The sequence below is a fragment of the Narcine bancroftii genome, chromosome 4 (genome assembly GCF_036971445.1).
Source record: "Narcine bancroftii isolate sNarBan1 chromosome 4, sNarBan1.hap1, whole genome shotgun sequence".
Classification (NCBI taxonomy): Eukaryota; Metazoa; Chordata; class Chondrichthyes; order Torpediniformes; family Narcinidae; genus Narcine; species Narcine bancroftii.
Genome location: NC_091472.1, coordinates 51,635,525 through 51,655,798, shown reverse-complemented (window position 1 = coordinate 51,655,798; position 20,274 = coordinate 51,635,525). Strand labels below are relative to the sequence as shown.

Genomic DNA, 20,274 nt, shown 5'->3' with positions numbered 1-20,274 from the left:
TAAAAAGCTTTATTGAATGAAGAATTACACGACAGACTAAAAATACTGAAAGGAGTGCAGGTCATATAAATGCACAAATGGAAAGGATTTGAATTTATATGGGAGGCGGCTAGATAGCCACACAGTAATATAAGGAACTTAATTATATCAAGGATTTTAAAAAGGATAAAACGATCAAGATTGAAGCAATTGCAGAATAAATTTCCTTGACTCTACCAGAACAAAAATTGTAGAAATGGTAACATAGAAAATATTTCTGTCCCTCAAAGCAAACAGAATAGAAGTAACTGCCTTAAAATTGTCCCCACAATACTTGAATAGTTGCATTATCTACTTTGTGTAGCCGTGAAACAAAACCAGGCAGGATAGAAAATATGACCATGCAGTTAGACACTTGTTACAGGAGAAATTATACAGAATAACAGTAATAAAACAGAGCTGCTTTTAACCAGTCTATTCCAGTTCAGTGCATGCCCAGTACAGTGTACCAAATCACATTCAGTTCATTCTTGGTATTTGGAATTCCTGATCTAAACAGAGCAATTGAATTATCCTGATTGATGCATTAAAATTCCCAAATTATTTCTTTTTTTCACTGCCAAGCACAGTGGATATTTTCAAATTGTTGCCCGATGTCACATGGACACTGCAATGCATATGCAAATATCAATAATTTTACTTTCTTGTAAAAGATCATTTGTGCTTTTAAGTGTTTAAATCTATGTACAAGTTACACAGCCTTTTTGGGGCCATGTTTGACAATTGTTCATTCAAGTTCAGTAATTTTGTTGCAATTTATAGTGAACTGATGAACAGTATGTGGACAACAAGAGCTTGACATGGGAGACTGCCTTCAAATGTGCAGCATTGGGCATACTCTGGGTAATCTTGTCACAGGCACCTGTGGTGAGAGGAGGGAATAGGCTCTCTGCCCAGCTATTTTAGGGGGAGTTGGGCTGGACTTTTGCCAGTGGTTTTGTTGGCAGCACAATATAAATCCATTAGAAATGCTGAAGACAATACAGCTGCTCTTCTCTTCCTTGTAAGGTTTACTCACTGGCACCTATTTTAAAATTATAATAAATTTGGGAATTTTGAAGCTAGATGATAATGGATGACAAAGCAAATTTGGCCCCTTTGATTAATCCATCATATCAGATCATAATGATTCTACTCTTTCCCCACTAATAGCCCTCCTAACCTAAATTCTCCCCTCACCACCTCCCCTACTACCCAATCATTCTCCTACCTCATTACGTTGTAAATGGAATCACAGAGTCATACAGCGCTGAAACAGGCCCTTCAGCCTATCTGCCTCATATTGACCAAAATATCCTATCCAAACTAGTGCCATCTCCCTCATATCGCACATCTAAACCTATCCTATGCACGGATCCATCCAAATGTTCCTTAGAATGATCCATATATTTCTGCCATTATATCATTAGGAAGCTTATATTCCAAGTCGATAACTCTTTGCGTGAAGCAAACTTTTCTTGGTAGCCTAAAAATACCCATATCTAGTTTGAATATCTTAGTTCTACAAGTGGAATATATAGATCAGTATATTTAAAAATGTTCATTGAATATGGGTAGAAGGAACTGGGGAGAGAAAAAGTGAGAATTGAATTGTGGTTGTGATGGTGGTGGGGTGGGGGGGGTGGTGAGCTTGGAGAAAGGGGACAGAGAAAAGGGAAAAGAAAGAGACAAAGGAAACAAATGTAGGGATAGATTGTGGGGGTGGGCAGCTAATGGAGACTGGAGAAGCCAAAGTTAATGCCCAGATAGAATATGAGGTTTTGGTCTTCCAATTTGTGGGTGGTTTCAGTCTGGTAGTGCATAAAACCATGGACAAGCATGTCAGCATGGCAATGGGGTGGGGAAATGAAATGGGTGATCCACATTATTGCAACAAACAGAGCCAATGTGCTCAATTAAGCTATCTCCCTGTCTGCGCCCAGTCTCTCTGATGTAGAAGAGACCACAAAAGGAGCACTGGATGCAGTAGATGACCCATAGAGCCATAGAACATGACAGCACAGAAAACAGGCCCCTTCTGCCATTTTAGTCTGTGCCAAACCTTTTTTTTAGCCGAGACTCACTGACCTGCACCCAGTCCATAGCCCTCCATACTTCTCTCATCTATGTACCTATCCAAATTATTTTTAAATGTTAAAATTAAGCTCGCATTTACCAACAGTTGGCATCTTGTTCCACACTCCCACCCCTCTCTCTGTGAAGAAATCCCCGTACTGTTTCCCCAAAACTTTCCCCTTTCACCTTTAACTCATGTCTTCTGGTATCTCACCTACCCTCTATCTACATTTACTCTGTCTATGCTTATAATTTTAAATTCCTCTATCAAATCTCCCCTCCTCCTTCTACACCAGGGGATAAAGTTGTAACCTGTTTAACCTTTCCCTGTAACTCAGTTCCTGATGTCCGGGCGTCATTCTAGTGTGGTGATACCACAGTGATGCTATTATGCCATTGGTACTGTATCTCGGTGTATGGCTGGCCTGCCTCCTTTTTGTAAGTCCTCCTCCTGTATTTCCCCAATTAAGGCAATTACACCCAAGTCCCTCCCTCAGTACAAATCCTGGAATCGGGCCAGAAACAGTCTTAGAGTAATAAAAGCCTGCCATAAAGTAACTCCAATCTTTTGGTGTTATTGATAGTGTATCAATTTTACTACCATAACATTTTTTAAAATCATAATGTACAAGTTGCTGAGGCCGGACCAGCTAAACATTGATTGACAAATGCCTAAAGCCCAAGATTGATTTGAGCTCTGGCTACTCTGTTTTAATGACTTTCTGTATGCCTTCTTTCAAGTTCCAGCAACAACAACCTACACCTGCTATGACCTCAGGTCAGCCACCATGCCTACGTGATCATGATGGGCTGCAAGATTTACGAGGAGGCCATGAACACACCCAAACCCAGTACAGGCCCAAGACGATCATGGTCTACGCCAAACATTTCCTAGCAAGCAACAACCTGGTGATTCCCTTGAGGTCCCACATGAGCACGGGCAAGCCTGTGGCTGCAGGGACATTACAGCTGAGGTCCTTGCAGATGAGCCAGTTCAGGACGTCTGTGTTGCAGGCATCTAATCAGATTATATCTGCCAGCAGCTACTGGAACTGGATGAACTGACCTTGCAGAAGGCCTTTGGGTGTCCTAAATGTTGGATGTAGCCCTCCATAATATGGACTCGTTCTCCTCCAACAACGCAACCACCTCGTGGGGAAAATGGGCGCTGCCATCTTGGTATGTGGGGTCCCAGGATGCCTCCACGCAGGGGCGCCCCAACTTCACTTCTGCCGCCACCAACGAGCACCCAAAGTGCTTCTTCTGTGGCCAACAGAAACATCCTTGGAAGCAGTGTGCTCAGGATGTGGGAAGAAGGGACCCTATGCCAAAGTCTGTAAGTCCAGACCTTGTCCTCTCCCTAGCAGTGCTGGGTGCAGTCAGTGGGGGCCAGCGCCATCTTGACCAGTGTCATCTCTGGCATCCACTCCCGAGCAACAGCACCGCATGTGCACTATGTAAGCTGCCATCTTTCCAGCCCAGGCCGCAGGCACCATGTTACCGGTCCGAATCGGTCAGTTACTCTGACAACAATTGGGTACTGCCCTTGATTGTACTTGACCAGGATAGCCCCCCACTAGCTCGCCCATATGATGACGGATGTCAAGTAAATGGTCATCTCACTGTCTTTTTGGTAGTGAGAACACAGAAAGCTTTGTGATACCTTGCTGGGTGATTCTCTCGTGGTGTGCCCGGCAAGTTTCAAGATCTCCATGACCTTGAGGTCCCAGTCGGCAGAGATTTGAGGCTACTGCATGGTGATGCCGACAGTATGCAGCACAACCTATGAAGATTTTAAGCTGTTAGTAATACCACAGCACTGCGCGCCTGTGATACTGTAATGCCACTTTTAGGGAATTATGTAGCTGTCTTCCCAGGTCTCTCTGTTCCACTGATTCTTCATTGCCCTATCATTTACTGTGTATGTCCTTTCTTGGTTTGTCCTTCCAAAATGCAACACCTTACACTTGTCTGCAGTAACTTTCTTCTGCCATTTTTTCAGCCCATTTTTCCAGCTGATCCAAATCCCTTTGTAAGCTTTGAAAACCTTCCTCACTCTCCATAATGCCTCCAATATTAGTGTCACCTACAAACTTGGTGATCCACTTTACCACAAACAACAATGCTCCCAGCACTTATCTCTGAGGCACAGTCCTAGTCACAGGCCTCCAGCCTGAAAAGCAATCATCCACCACCACTCTCTGGCTTCTCCTATCCAGCCATTGTTGAATCCAATTCTTTACTTCACCATGAATACCTAGCATCTGAACCTTCCTGACTAATTTCCCATGTGGGACCTTGTCAAAGGCCTTGTCATGTCGAAAACTTACACAGATTTTCCTTCACCAACTTTCTTGCTAACCTCCTTGAAAATCTCTACAAGACTGATTAAACATGACCTACCATGCACAATCCCTAATCAGTTCCCGGCTACTCTTGACTGTGTGGCCAGGCACAATTCCAATGCCATCTACAGGTTTGCCGATGACGCCACAGTTGTCGGCAGAATCACAAACGGCCATGGGGAACCATACAGGAGGCAGATAGATCAGCTCATTGAAAGGTGTAATGACAACAACCTTGTGCCCAGCATCAGCAAAACCAAGGATGTGATTGTGGACTTCAGGAGGAAGTCAGGGAAACATGGTCCAGTCCTCGTCGAGGGCTCAGTCATGGAGAGGATAAAGAACTTCAAATTTCTGAGTGTCAACATCTCTGAGGATCTGATCTGGAGCCTCCATGTTGATGCAATTACAAAGAAGGCTCGCCAGTTGCTATATTTTGTGAGGTGTCTGAAGCGGTTCGGTATGTCACCAAAAACTCTCTACAGATGTACTGTGGAGAGCATTCTGGCTGATTGCATCACTGCCTGGCATGAAGGCCCCAGATTTCACTCCATTGAGGACATCTACGTGAGGCAGTGTCTTAAAAAAGCAGCCTCTATCCTGAAACCCCCACACCCAGGCCATACCCTATTCACTCTGCTACCATTGGGGAAAGGTACAGGAGGCTAATTTGAGCATTCCAGCAGTTCCTGAATAATCAATGAACCAAAGAAACTGTCTTACTTTTTATGCACCTACTATTGTTTTATTATTAGTTTTTTTTTATAGTAATGTTGTAAGATGGTTATAATATGAATGTTTACATATGACGCTGACACAAAACACCGAATTTCATGACTTGTTCATGACAATAAATCCTAATTCTGATTCTTGTAGTCAAGGCACTAAAACAATGTTTTACTGTTGTGCTTTACCTCAGCAGTTTTCCAACCCTTTGCCATAATCATTGACTTAACATGTTTCTCTAATTTCTTGTCCACATCTCATTGGACACCTTTTCCTTTCTCCCTTTGGAGTCAGTGCAAGGTTGTTTTTTTTTTCATTTTTTTAAAATCTTACTTTAATTTGTTTGCTAATGGATGTTGGATCATGTTGGTTTAATATGAGTTTGTTGATTTTGCAAATGTATTTATTTTGAATGTTCAGCATTGTACTTTTAAAAATGTTCCTTTTGTCTTTGTCTGATCTTTTGCAGGATCACATTTCCCAATCTATTAGCTTTAGGTATTCCCACATTTCATTGAATTTGACTCTTTTTGAAAGATATACCTTGAGCTCAGCCTGATATATTTTTAACTCTTAGATCAAACTAAACCATCATTTTAAGACATTTTTGCCCTGAGTCCATATGACTTGTACTTTACAATTTCTGGGTCATTTACAAATGCCAAATCAAGATGAGCATTGCTACTCACAGCTTCTTTGAGACTGATTCAAGAAGCAGTCACAATCTGTCTCTGAACAGATTTCCTTCCGAATGATTCTGATACTTAGAGTGTCATTCATTCTTTATTTAGAGGATTTGGGTACCGAACTGCTCTCTATTCAAAATGTAACTACACCAAGGAGCATCACTTTGAACCTTCTAAATCATCATCTTAAACTTCGAGACAACCCTCACGCATCTATTTTTTATAGCTGTTACATTAGTTATCACTATAAACTTCTCTCCAACAGGTTTCACAGATCTCTGACATATGCATTTGTTATTACCTCCAACGAAGCTTAATTTAATAATTCATCCCTTGTCATTGCAACATTACTCCTGATTATTCTATCTATTAATTCCAACCTATAGATGTTCACAAAAGATATGTTGCTAGATTGTTCATTTTACTTACCTACGATTTCCCATTTACCGTGTCAAATATTACAATTTGCCCTTGAAAATCCCTTTGCTTCCATTTGTGCTTTGCACCTTGCACCATGCTCTCTGATATCATAATTCTATCTGTAAACCTTTGGAATAATAAGCAGTTTTCACAAACCCCTCTATCATGTCACTAGTATAATGAAGTCAATGGTTAGCACAAATTTGCCAATTGATGAATTGTTGAATGAGGATTAAAATTAATTTCTTAAGATAGTACTCCATAACCAGGAGCCCAACTCTGCCACAGCATTATCTTGAATTTCTACTTCACTGTTTCTTATCTGGCTGCCTGAGGAATATCAGTTTGAGGTATCATAGAGTTAACAATGGGCCAGCTTGCAATATTTATAATGCTGACGCACTCTTTTCAATGAATCAATCTAAATATTTCATCCTTTGATTGACCTAACTTTAAAGTCAGCTTACATAAAGGTTACACAAGATCAAGGAGTTTATTGTTGATTTTAGGAAGGAGAGGTTGAGGAACAACGCACCTGTCCACATTGATGGGATGAAGAAGGAGAGGGTTAGAACCTTCAAGTTCTGGAAGTCCATATTTCAGAAGACTTCTTCTGGAGCCAGCACATCAAGGCAACCATGAAGAAGGCCTCTACTTTCTAAGGAGTCTGAGGAGATTTTGCACATCTTTGAAACATTTCCCAAACTTCTACATGTGTCCTGTGAGAAGTATACTGACAGGTTAGATTGGAAATTCAATTGCCCAGGAATGTATAAGGTTCCAGAAAGTAGCAAATATAGCCAGGTCCATCACAGGCTCGATCTCTGAACCATTGAGTGCCTCTATGTGAGGCACTGCCTCAAGAAGGCAGTCATCATCATAAAGGATCCCCATTACCACAGTCAACACCCCTTCTCACTGCTTCTTTTGGACAGAAGTTATGGTAGTCTGAAAACTAGCATTTCTAAGCTTATGAATAGTTTCTTTCCAACAGCTATTATGCTCCTGAACCTCCCCTTGTAATAGTAATCATGGTCTGTTCTGACACCACAGAAGAACTGTCTGTACCATTGTTAAATCATTTTTTGTGCTCTAGGATGCATTAATATTTTTAATCTATTTTTTTTAATTAATTGCCTCTTTTAAATTCTATTAAGTATACTGTTGTAATTATTTTATTTACATTTGAAAATGCAGCAAGTAAGAATTTTGATATACATGTGCATTGTACAATGTATATGACAATAAATTAATTATCATTATTGTTCCGTTGCTGCGGTGAACTGGAATTCACTGTCTATGTATTGTTCAGATGGCTGGCTCTTCTCCTGGCTCCACCCTCACCTACCTGATAAAGGTATCCTTCAAACGACTCCCTTCCACCAATGGAAATGTTCTTTCTCAACGTTATTGACAAGTATTCACATTTTCTGTTCGCCATCCCATGGTCAGGGTGGGGGGACTATCCCGACATCACACCATCTGGCGGCCAAGTCGGAGGAGGTGGAAGATCAGAACCCCAAGGTATCAGGTAGAGAATGGGTGCAGCAGCTACAAGGTTCACCTAAAAAAGCATAAAGTATAGCACGCAGGCCCAAAGATACAAGATGAATCATGATACTGGGTGAACTTAATGTCATATATCCACACCCAAAGACTAACCAGACCAGAGTTAGTTTTGTAATTACCCTCCCTCCAGCCCCCACAACCCCTACAGGAGAATGCTGCCATCAAAAACACTACTAACCATTGCTATGGTGTCGTGCGAGTATACAACACGTTCCTCAGGGTGATCTACAAATATGCCAGCACATTGAATTGCTGGGACTTCCACTTATGTCCATCCCATTCAACACCACAGAAATGGACTGTTTGCATGAACTGTTTAATTAAATGAACTTTGGTGTTCTGATTTGGGGGGGAGGGGGGAACATGGCACTGATTTCCCACCTACTTCCCCCTTGCACAACATTACATCCAGTGACCCTAGGTGGGGTGAATGTTTCAGGAACTGTTTTTTCCTCCCTACAATCTGAGAAACACTAAAGTTTTGATCCTCAGAGTGACTCCCAAACTGGTGAAAAGGGTTTGAAATGTTGATGCAGTTGTTTAGATGAGCAGTGGTTGAACCTGTCAGTAGGTCACAGCGATTGTGAGTGCGAATCATACCTAGGTACTCCAGTGTTCACAGTCGAGGGTGCAGCAAAACCGGGTGCTCCCTGGACATTCAATGGCACTTATTGGATATGCAGATGCCGCACCTACCCCTGGCTCCCTATGGAATGGCACAGTTGTTGCTTTCCAGGATATATTGCGCCTTATATCCACCACCTTAACAAACACAGAGAGCACACAGCCTATGATGGACACTGGGGCAGAAAGGCAATCACTGAGGCAGAAAGGTTCTGGTTGATCGCTTTCCCCCAGGATGGCATTGCCTGCCTGTCCTGCAAAGTAATCCACATGACTAATGTGCTGGAGATACTGACACTTTACAGGTACAACTTTCAGTAGTGAGTAGGTAGTCCAGGGCCATCCAGTTCTTCAAGGTAACCATCAGCACTGTTGCCATTTGAATCAGAGCAAACTTTATGTTGCTGTGCCACTTAAAACATTGCTTTTAACCAATATTTTGGCCATCTGTCTTAAAATGTCCTTGTATGACTTGCCATGAATTTTTGTTTAATAACTGCTTCAAGGAACCTTAGGATTTTTTTTTCTGTATTGAAGTAATTTTGTAAATGGAAATAGTTAATTATTGAGAGATAAAGGAGCTTGCTGGATTTCTAGATAATATAAATGTATATTAAGTGTTATAAACAATGGAAATAATTTCTACTATTTAGGGAAAAATAGAAATTATGGAGGTATTAGTTATATTCTTCCTATCATACAAAGAAGTGGAGGATCATAAATGTTTTGTCATTGTTCAAGAAAAGGATGAAAGATTAACATGCAAATTACAGATTTAGGTGTTTCATGGTGATCAGTTGGGAACTTTTAAAAACCATATTCCAAAAAGTATCATGCATATACTAATTATGGACCTCCACTGATATATAATTCCTGATTAATAATATGGCTTTGTGAAGGATAAAAAATGTTTGATTATCATTATAGTTTCTTTATCAATTTTAAAGAATGTTAATGAAGACAGTGAAGTTGATGTAGTGCACGAAAAATTTCAAGTGATAAGTTATCACGTATGAGGCTTCTGAACAAAACTTGAATACCTGGAAAAGAAAAGGGACAGTGTCTGTACTGCATAGGAGAAAGGCAATTGTGATGAATGGTTTGCTTTTAGACTGTAAGGAAATATATAAATTCCCAAAACTTGGAGGATTTTCTCCTTAAGTCAGAGGAGGTAGGAAGAGAAATTATAGATATGTTTAAAAAATTATTCACCTTTACATATAAATGAGGAGGAAATAATAGAAAATACTGAAAATATTCATCATATAGCAGTAAACCACATAGTATGTCATTATGATGAACTTATATTAAACTAAAGCATTAACATTGTTTCCCTGTACAGAGTCATTAGCTAAACTGTTAATTATTTCTAAAAAATTCTATTTTTATATATATCAATATTTTCACTGTTTTTCACCATTATCTTGAGTAAAAGAAAACTTTTCCATTGCCTATAGTGTCAATAACCAGAGGCCCAAGTTTAATTTGAATGGCAAAGAACAAGCAGGAATGTACTGAATACATTATGCTTTAGAATTCCTAGATTCAATATAAAGACGCCAGAAGGGAATTGGATTTAAAAAAAACAAATTGCCAGGGTGTGAGAAAACAATGTGGGTAGGAAGAACTGGATTGTCCTCCAAAAGAGCTTGCACATACTCAATGGCCCAAATATTCTGCTTCAATACTATGTTTTACTTTATCTCCATTATTCTACACATATAAAAAACTATTATTCCCAGTATATGATCTCTGACATTGAAAATTGAAATAATGATGAAACAACTTAACCTAAAAATAATTTATTTCATTATTTTTTCCCCATATTTGATAAAAGTGTGGGATATAGCAATTCTTTAGGACTGGAACTTTTGTTGTCTAATACAGGTATTTCAATTATGGTAATTGACCAATTAAAAAAAACATTTGGATATCTCTTGTATGTCCTTGATAATTACTTTTTGTTACTAGAATTCTTAGGCTGGACTTAGCTTCAGTGCAGATAAAATCCAGTGGCAAATCACTGTCTCTCTGCCCACCACTGTTCAGTGTGTAGAAAGGAGTTGGAAATGAAAGGGGTGCTGAGCTGAAAGGGGTTGATTGGACTTTGAAAGGAGTAGGAACCTCATTAAAAAAAGAATTTAGCTGAATAGTCTTGAATGTGCATCTTATTGGTAGATGATGATGCTCCTACTCGGTCTAACTATATTCAGCACTTTGGCCTAGTAACACTATACTATGCACTTTTTGACTTACTGTTGTTATACCATGCCCTGCACTTTTGTCTTATTACTGAACTGCCTGCTTTATTTAAGTATGGGTTGACTTGCCTGGATAGCATGTAAAGCTATGTTTTTCACTGTACAATATCTTAGTACATGCAACCATAAACATTCAATTCAGTGTAGTTCAATTTTTGAATATTTCATTTCATTTGTATATATGTGTGTAATTAAATTATTAATTATAATTATTATAATTATTAAATATTTTTATTAGTTTAATCAATTTTCAACTGTCTTTAAATCTACCTGAATATCAGATCTCACAGGGAGCTTTTGTGTTTGTTGGGGGAATGTCTTATTTTCTACCGCTTGAGGCCTGATTACTACTCAAAGCCTGCTCTCCCTAGTGAAGTGCCCAGGAATGGAGACTTCCAGTGTGGCTCATTCACAACAGGTTAATTCAACTGAAGTAATTGATGGAGGTTGAACATGAAATGTTGGTTTCATTGAGCATGAGTTGGCCCAATAATTTCAAAAAATATAGTAAATGAAATATCAAACTCTGTTCATTTCAAATAAATGGTGGTCTGGTCTTCTATTTCTCTTTCTGTAGATGGTATCTTATCTATTCTGTGTATTCAACATTTTCTATTTTTTTAATTTTTAGGATTTTTAAGTTTTTGATTTTCAAACAATAGATTTTGCATTTATTGGTGATTTTCTATGCACATGGTTGATATTCAAGATACATTTCCTTTCTAGTCAAGCCCAAGAACATGGGATTTTGGAGAATCAATACCTTCTGCCACCAAATGAGAGGTAACAGGTTTGCACCTGTGACCCCAATTTAAGGCCAATCACTGAGAAGAAGCATTGGCCCTTCACGGTGGAGAGGGAGAAGTGAGGAATGCATCATTTCCAGTCTGCTCTGAGCCTTTTTATTTTGCAGCAGTTTATTTGAAATCTAAGGGAGGTAAGTAAAAACACGCCTTCCTTGGGTATGGACACATATTGTGAGGGGCCTGAGAAAACTAACGACTGCAGTGAAAAATGGATCATCTCAATTTCAAAAGCATGCATGGTTATAATAGAGATAGACTTTAATTTGTTAAACCAACGAGTATGATGACTGCAGGAAAAACTGATACGGCTTGTTTTTTTCTTCTTATTTTTAAAATGGAATTCATTGCTCACTAATACATTACTGAGTTATTTATTGAGCTGCCCAATGATTTATGCCTAAGGCTTAATGGCTATAATGCAATAAACCTTTTACATTCCTTGAGATAGACTGGCAATCCTGCCCCTTCAATACCTGAAGTGGTGAAGCCTTTGGATAAATACAAACTGTGCTTTTAACATTTTTTTTTCATTGATTTCATTGCTGTGCATTTAAAGTATGTAAGTTCCTTTTTACTGAAGCTCAAATAATTTTGTACAAAAGTCAAAATAAAATTCATCAATGTAGTTACAAAAACATGGTTGCAATTTAGTCACTCCATCCTGTATTAATCAGTAACGGGAGGCAGTAACATATTTGAGAGGCCATCTCAGAAGCTCATTTGGCTAGATTGGGTGATCCAGAAGAAAAAGGGAACCATGGAGGAGAGGCAGTGATGGCCAGTGGTGTAACATACCTTGTCAAGAGCCACAGAAAGCACTGGAGCATGAAGTGGAATAATTACTGCAGTGACAATCACACAGAATATTGATCTTGATCAGGGTCGTCTGAGTAACGTGTCCAAAACACACTGAAAAACAATAGAGTGGCTGGAGAGTTTCGAATGATCGTGAACATTACAAAGTAGCATATGATACAGACCACACAGCACCCCCATCAAGGAGAAGGGCCTATCGGTTTCTCATCCACTTTCAATATACCCTAAGACCATGGCTGATCCAGTGTCTCACCTTCACTTCCTTTCCCCAACCTCCTTGTCCTGATCCCCTCAAGAACATTGTACAAAATTTGTAGAAACAAAATGTTCCACAATCTTTGAAGGAAGACTGGAGACTAAAGTGATTAGAGATGGTATTAATGGTTGTTTTTCAAAATATGGAAGTAGGTGATTTTGACAGATTTGTAAGGTGGGAGAACTGTATTTGAGAAGAGGGAACAGGTGACAATGCTGGTGAGCAATGGCTTTCATTAGAACTGCTCTTGTGTGTATTTAACTGCACACAAGTCCTCATCCAATAAAGGATAACTCATTTTTATAATCCATCTTGACAATCTGTGATTGGCTTTGATGTATATCTATATTATATTCTGAATCTATTTTATGGTTTTCTTATATTAAATGTGTGAATTAGACAGTGATAAAGTTTGTAGTTAAAAACAATGGATTGGTTGAGTGAAGAATTCAGTACTGCGAATCCAAAATTAATATTAAATTCATATTTAGTGTCACCTGAAATGTAAATTCAGTTAAGCTTAGCAAATGACGTTTACCAAAATGTCCAGTATTTTTTTTAAATCATGTTCATAAGATTACATCTCAAATGCTCTCCCACAAGAGAGAGTAAAATGTCTTCCTCATTGTGGTTAGCACAACACCGTTACAGCGCCAGCGATCAGGACCAGAGTTTGAATTGCGCGCTGTCTGTAAGGAGTTTGTATGTTCTCCCCGTGTCTGCATGGGTTTTCCATAGGGGCTCTGGTTTCCTCCCCCTGTTTGAAATGTACTGGGGATGTAGGTTAATTGGGTGTAAATTGGGCGGCACAGACTTATGGGCAGAAATGGTCAAAATATAAAAAAGTTTAAATTAAAAATAATTTTAAAAATAAAATTTACTTACACTTTGTATGTGATAACTGAGCATAAGGAAAAGTTGAGATGCTGGGATTTTTTTCCCCTTAGAGCAGAATAAGAGAAGAAGCAATCTTAAAGGGGCGGCACTGTTGGTGTAGTGGTTAACGCAACGCTTTTACAGTGCCAGTGATCAGGACCGGATCAGGATTTGAATCACGCTCTGTGTGCATTCTCTCTGCATCTATGTGGTTTTTCCCCAGGGACTCCAGTTTCCTCCCACTGTTCAAAAACATACCAGGGGTGTAGGTTAATGGTGTGTAAATTGGGTGGCATGGGCTCATGGGCTGAAATGGTCAGTTACCATGCATGTCTACATTTTAAAAAAAATCATCAGGGATGTTTCACAAAAAACAAAATCAATTGTGCACCTCACCCAGAGTATGGTGTCCAATTTTGGGACTCAAGGAAGAATATTATAACTGTTTCAACTAGCAGAAGAACTTTGCTTTAAAATGATTGACAAAAGCACCAGGGGGATGATAAGGAGACCTGTTTTTATTCAGGCAGCTCTTATAGACTGGAATATGTTGCTTGAAAACATTATTCAAGAGGATTCAAAATTAATGTTCAAAATGGTCGAATTAATTCTTAAAAGGGAAAATAAATACTGAAAATCGATAAAAGCTGGGGAGAGGGACTAATTAGCATTTATTTCAGAGACCTGGCACTAGCAAAGTAGGTTGAATGGCCTCAATTTGTACTGTGTACTTTGATTCTATAATTCAAAGCAGCAGAGAGTAACAAAATGCATCATATTAACTCTGAATTGCATGCTAGAGCAATGTGTAGGACTCTACTGTTCACTAAAATCTAACAACTACAATCTAAAATCTAATAGAGATTGGTGAAGTACTGGCATATTCCACTTAATTTTGCATTTACCCTGACTTCAGCAACATGCTTTGCACTGGAAACCCCCTCCAATCTCTTCAAATTCATATTAGACCTGAGCCACTTATTAATAATCCTTTGGGTGGTGAGGGTTGAAATTTAGAGAAATTACCAACTTATTTCAGTTCATTGTTAAGGATATAGCTATGCTGGGTAAACTTGTACCTCTCACTTTGTTCATTTTAGATTGGTCACAGTGTTTGAGCTACCAAAAGAAAACAGAGAGACACGCCGAGAGCTCTTCAGTTCATACAAATCTTTATTACAAAATCTTAAGCAGATTTCAAACTACAATATGCAAGCCCTTCCCAATTATACTTATCAACGCCTGGACTGGTCCCAACTGCCGAAGCGAGGCAACGACCGCACACTTGTAGTAGGCTGTTGGGGCGCCGGTAGCAGCTTCTCCACCTCCCACGACCAGGACGTTGGTTGGACTCTAGAAGTTCTTCTTCTTGCTGAGAGATGTTGCCACCCCTCAGAGAGCGGGACCATGGCTTATATTACCAAAAATTGCTTACTCAAGCACCTATTCCCTGCGCAAAAAAAAAATAACCAAGCCTGCCTAGGCTTCTATCAAATACCACAACTTTCTAGCTTATCACTTTGAATACAATGGTTTACTTAGCTTCAAGGTCTCGCCTGACAGTCTGCGACCAACAATCCCATCAATCTCAAACAGCAACCGGCTAACAAGCAGGAAGATTAAACGTTCTTGGAACGAGATGTCTTTTTGTCAGATAACTGCATCTCTGGGGGCCCCACGGTGGAATTTAGCTTATGCCTGTTGATTCTAACATTATTCTCAAAGTAGGTTACTGATACTCAGCCTTGCCTAAGCAAAAGCATGGTCTAAATCCTCCATTACATTCCACCCCTTGGTCGCAGTCTGTCACTTACGAGACCTAACAAGCATTCGAGTACAGAAGGAGTGAAAAAGAGAAACCAAAACTACAATGATCACAAAAATAAGCAATAAAGCGAGCAACCAACGGAGAATAGTGTGGCCCAATCCCCCAAATGTACCAGTTAACCATGAAAAAGGATTCTAATCAAGGCTCAAACTATCCTTGTGGGCCACAATACCCAGACGCTGAAGCTCCTGAACAGATTTTGAAACATGCTCAACAATATCAGATATATTAGTGGATACATCGGGCCGTGTCCCCCACAGGCAACTCCCTCGGAACGTCTTCGACATTACAAATCCAATTGCTGGCATCAAAGCAGCTGTTAAGCTAGATCATCAGGAGCGCAAGACGGAGGACCTGGAACAAAGAAGCCTGACATGTCACTCATGATGCCGTAAGAGTTCAGTATTTAAAAAAACTAAACCATCCTATCCCTCAATAGCTACCCACTGAGTGTTACCCTGGAAGGTGTCACTATTTCCCCTTGTACAGGAGGGCCGCTACCTGGAGGTGCCACCCATACCTTTTGTCCGGCATTCTCTAGCTCGGGAATGGGGAGCAATGACTGTTTTTTCCTCTGGCATAGGCTGTAGTTCAGAAGCGTGAAGAAGTCGGTGGAAAGGTGTACCTTCCTTTAAAGGGTGATGATTCAAATTGTTGACTGCCTGTTGCAGTACATGGCACCACCCCTTCAGGGTCCCCAGAGGTGTTAATAAATGAATTTGTTCCTTCAGTAAGCCATCCATTCATTCAACTAACCCGGCAGCCTGCGGGTAATAAGGAATATGGTGGACCCATAAGATACTGTTGTCAGTTGCCCAATCACAGATTGCCTTCCCGGAGAAGTACAAGCCATTATCAGACTGAATCTCCTCTGGTACATCATAACAAGAAATTAAATGGTTTAGTCCTTTGATAGTGCTAGCTTGGTCAGCCGTCTTGGTGGGAAAGCAAAATCCAGGCCCGAAAAGGTGTCAACCATTACTAGGACGTAACGTTTACCCATACAGTCTGGCATGGGGCCCATGTAATCAATTTGCCAGACCACAGCTGAGCGAGCTCCTCATCTTATTCGCCCATGCAGAGCAGGAGGAACATTGCGGGACTTCACAAGCTGGCATGCTGGGCATGTACGCACAACCATGCGGACATCATCCTGATGGACGGGTAAGACATGAGTACAGGCCCACATAGCTGATCCCTTCTCCCCCAAATGGCCACTCTGTTCATGTGCCCATCGACCCAGGGGGACGGTATCGGCGCGGCTGATAGTGGCAAGCTGATGTGCTACTGCATTATGTTGTGCCATGTTCGTCGTCACATTGGTATGGGCGTCAACGTGATATACGGTTATCTTACGATGGTGGGAAGCACCCCACAACAGCTGCCACAACTGTTTGCCCCATACTGGGCGGTCATGTATCAGCCAGTCGTTCTTTTGCCAATCAGGCATCCATACCACTAGTCCATTAGCCACAGCCCAGGAATCGGTAAACAGGCGAAGAGGGTGATCATGGGGGTCTAGTGGTAAAGTGACTGCCCTCAACTCAGCATACTTGCTGTAGCCACCATCCCCCTCCTCCGATAAGTGAGTTCCCGACCTGGGATGGTAAGCCACCGCCTTCCACTTCTGTTTTACTTGCACCCACCGGCTGCTACCATCAGTAAACCAGGCGTCCTCTTGTCTGCTTCCTGTACTATCTCTTCCGTGGCCCCTTGGATCATCACATCATCAATATAATGGTGAATCGAGAGAGAAAGTGATACTGGCACCGTCTCCAAATCAAGGGCAATTAGGCTGTGGCAAATAGTGGGAGAGTGTACATAGCCCTGAGGGAGGTGGGTGAAGGTATACTGGTGCCCCTTCCAGGTAAAGACGAACTGACCCTGTGAGACCTCAGCTATAAGAATACTGAAGAAGGCGATAGCGAGATCAATGACAGCACACCACGTTCCCGAGTTCCCAGTATCAATGTTTTCAATAAGGGTAACAATGTCCGGAACTGCTGAAGCAAGTGGTGGGGCATGTTTGTACAAAAAGTGATAATCAACTGTCATTCTCCAGGAATCTTCCGGCTTCTGGGCTGGCCAAACAGGGCTATTAAAGGGCGACGTTGCAGGCCTCACTACCCCTTCTTCTTGCAAAGCATCGATGGTGGCCGTAATCTCTTCCTGCCCCCCCAGGGAGGCGATATTGTGGAATGTATACTGGTTTCGGTGGGGGGGGGGTGGGGGGAGGCACCATCACAGGATCCCACTTAGCCCGACCCACCACTAGTCTTTTTGTAATAGTCCGAATTCTAAATGCAAATCCCCCTTGGCTAGTATTAAGGGCCGTACCGGTCAACATATTGATACCCAGGATATTCTTGTCAGTGGCAGCCACCAGGGCATGTAACCATACAGGGGAAGGGCCATCAATCACCATGGCGTGGACTTTTATTTCCTTCGCCAGGGTGATCGCTCCTCCCATCCCCTCTATTCGAAATGTCGGTCCAGTCCAGAGGTCGGGGTTACCAGGAATCACCGAGTGCTCTGCACCGGTATCGACCAAGGCCAAATATTGGTGGTCATTACCCCCACCCCAATGGATTATTAACGGTATGTAGGGCCACGGGTCCCAGTGTCGTATCTGCCGTATCTCAATGGAGCAGACACGGGAATCCCGCTCGCACCCTCATGCCTTAGTAGGGTTCGGGGACTTCCAGGACCACATGCTACTAATATCCATAAGAGCCTTTTAAGCCAATTGTTGTATCTCATCACGGGTAACTTGAGCAAGAGAAGCTGGCTCAATAGGAGCAGCAGGGGGAGCAGAAGGCATAGATGGGCTGGAAGACTCAACAGCTCGGTATGGTGTCCCCCTGCCTTCCTCTTATAAAGGGCATAAAGGACCGCGGTAGGTTTCCCATCAATATCACTTTTAGGTACGCCTAACTTTAACAAGGTTAGAAAAAGGTCCTTCCTTGTCGGTCCGTTATTAGCAGCAGTCCCTCTCCTTTCATCCTGCTTGTCTGATTTAACCTGGGTTGTACGTGAGTGGATTTTACCTCCCATCTCTAATTCTCGAAACCCAGATAAGGCGTGCACCACCTCAGACACAGGGTGCCCAATTAGCGGACTAGTTACGGACAGAACCAGTCCCCGTACAGTGGGTTGGGCGGAACGAACCAATCGGGTATGCATTCCGGCCGTGAACATCCCTTCGTCAGGGCTCCCCCCATGTACCCACAGCCTCAAACACCCTGCATACAAGGCAGAGGCCAGGGCCTGTTGACGAATTACTGCTATACCCTCCTCTGGGGTGCCCCAATTGTTCTGCAAATGTAAATCCCAATTTACTGGTGACATGTATACTCGTAACAGGGCATCCCCTAAGTGGCAAGTAAGTAATCCACCTCTCTTCCTCTACCCCGCAGCTCAGCAGTGACCCGGATATCAGTAGTCAATGTTCCTAATCCCAACAATTCCTCAGGGGTTAAATATACATTACCCATTCCTTACTCCCAAACACGCAGGAGCCAGGCCGCCAGAGTTTCTCCCGCCTTTTGCCTAAATCAATCTCCAATGGCAGCCAGCTCTTTTATAGAGAAGTCATGTATCGTTGACAGCTCCCGACCCCTGTTCCCACTTTGGCCCACAGGGCCCTCTACCCAGTGGTCGGGAGGAGGTCGAGGCCATCCTGTAGAGGGGGTGGCATCGAGCATAAGCAGGGGTTCGGGTACCTTCCCCTGGGTCCACTTGGGAGGCCTTCAATCTCTACCATTACATCACACCATTACCATTACATCACACCTCTCTTCGTCTCCATCTGTTGGGAAGTCCACTGCCTTAGGGCAGGCATGAACAGCGGGTGGAGAGGGGAGTATGTCAGGCACATGCTGAGGAGTATCTGCATTATTACCATTGTCATCATTCCAGATATTCCCATCCCAATCATTCATTACATCAGGATCGTCGCCATTCCTTATCATGGCACGAATACAATGTGGATCGGGTTCTACCCCTTGCTTTTCCTTATCTGCACAGAGCTGCTGCCGGAGTTTAATATTACGGCAGATCGTTTGGACATGCTTATCCTCCCATTCTTTGGCTCGGTCCTGACTGGTGCAAACAATCTCGATCATCATGGAACAGTGTTGTCGCATGGCTTCTATCTCCTCCTCCAGTTGCTCTCTCTTGTGCTGGGATTCTACTTCTCGCTGAACTAATTCTGCTTCACGCTGAACGGCATGGCATAAGACTGTGGCCAGCAGCCAAAAACCGTCTGTCAGGGTCCCCTTTTTATCAGGAAATTTACTCTCTCGAAGGAGAGTGGCAACCCGCTCTCCCAGAGGCACACTTGATGGATCTAACCTCTCATCCCAACTAATGGGTGGTCCCAACAAAGACAGGGTATTGGCCAATATGCCAAACCCATCGTCTTTGGAAGTTCATCCCGGAATCAAGAACTGCTCAAAGCTCACCTCTTTCTTTCGGCGAAACATCTCGAGATCAATCCTGCTGACTACACCAATTGTCCTGGGTAAACTTGTACCTCTCACTTTGTTCATTTTAGATTGGTCACAGTGTTTGAGCTACCGAAAGAAAACAGAGACACACGCCGAGAGCACTTCAGTTTATACAAATCTTTATTACAAAATCTTAAGCAGATTTCAAACTACAATATGCAAGCCCTTCCCAATTATACTTATTAACACCTGGACTGGTCCCAACTGCTGAAGCGAGGCAATGACTGCACACTTGTAGTAGGCTGTCGGGTTGCCAGTATCAGCTTCTCCACCTCCCCCGACCGGGACGTTGGTTGGACTCTAGAAGTTCTTCTTCTTGCTGAGAGACGTTGCCACCCCTCAGAGAGTCTGAAACTTCAGCAGTGGGACCATGGCTTATATTACCAAAAATTGCTTACTCAGGCACCTATTCCCTGCGCAAAAAAAAAAATAACCAAGCCTGCCTAGGCTTCTATCAAA

At 41.9% G+C, this 20,274-nt stretch overlaps 1 long non-coding RNA gene across 3 annotated transcripts in view; it reads right to left on the bottom strand.

Moving 5' to 3' along the window:
- Nucleotides 1-14,643: 14,643 nt before the first annotated feature.
- Nucleotides 14,644-20,274, bottom strand: part of LOC138760557 (uncharacterized) — a 99,321-nt gene continuing 93,690 nt past the window's right edge. For all 3 annotated transcript variants that reach the window (XR_011355700.1, XR_011355701.1, XR_011355699.1), the window contains 2 exons: nt 19,771-19,881; nt 14,644-15,661 (listed from right to left, as the gene is read on the bottom strand). This is a non-coding gene — a long non-coding RNA (uncharacterized lncRNA). The remainder of the gene's footprint in view (nt 15,662-19,770; nt 19,882-20,274) is intronic.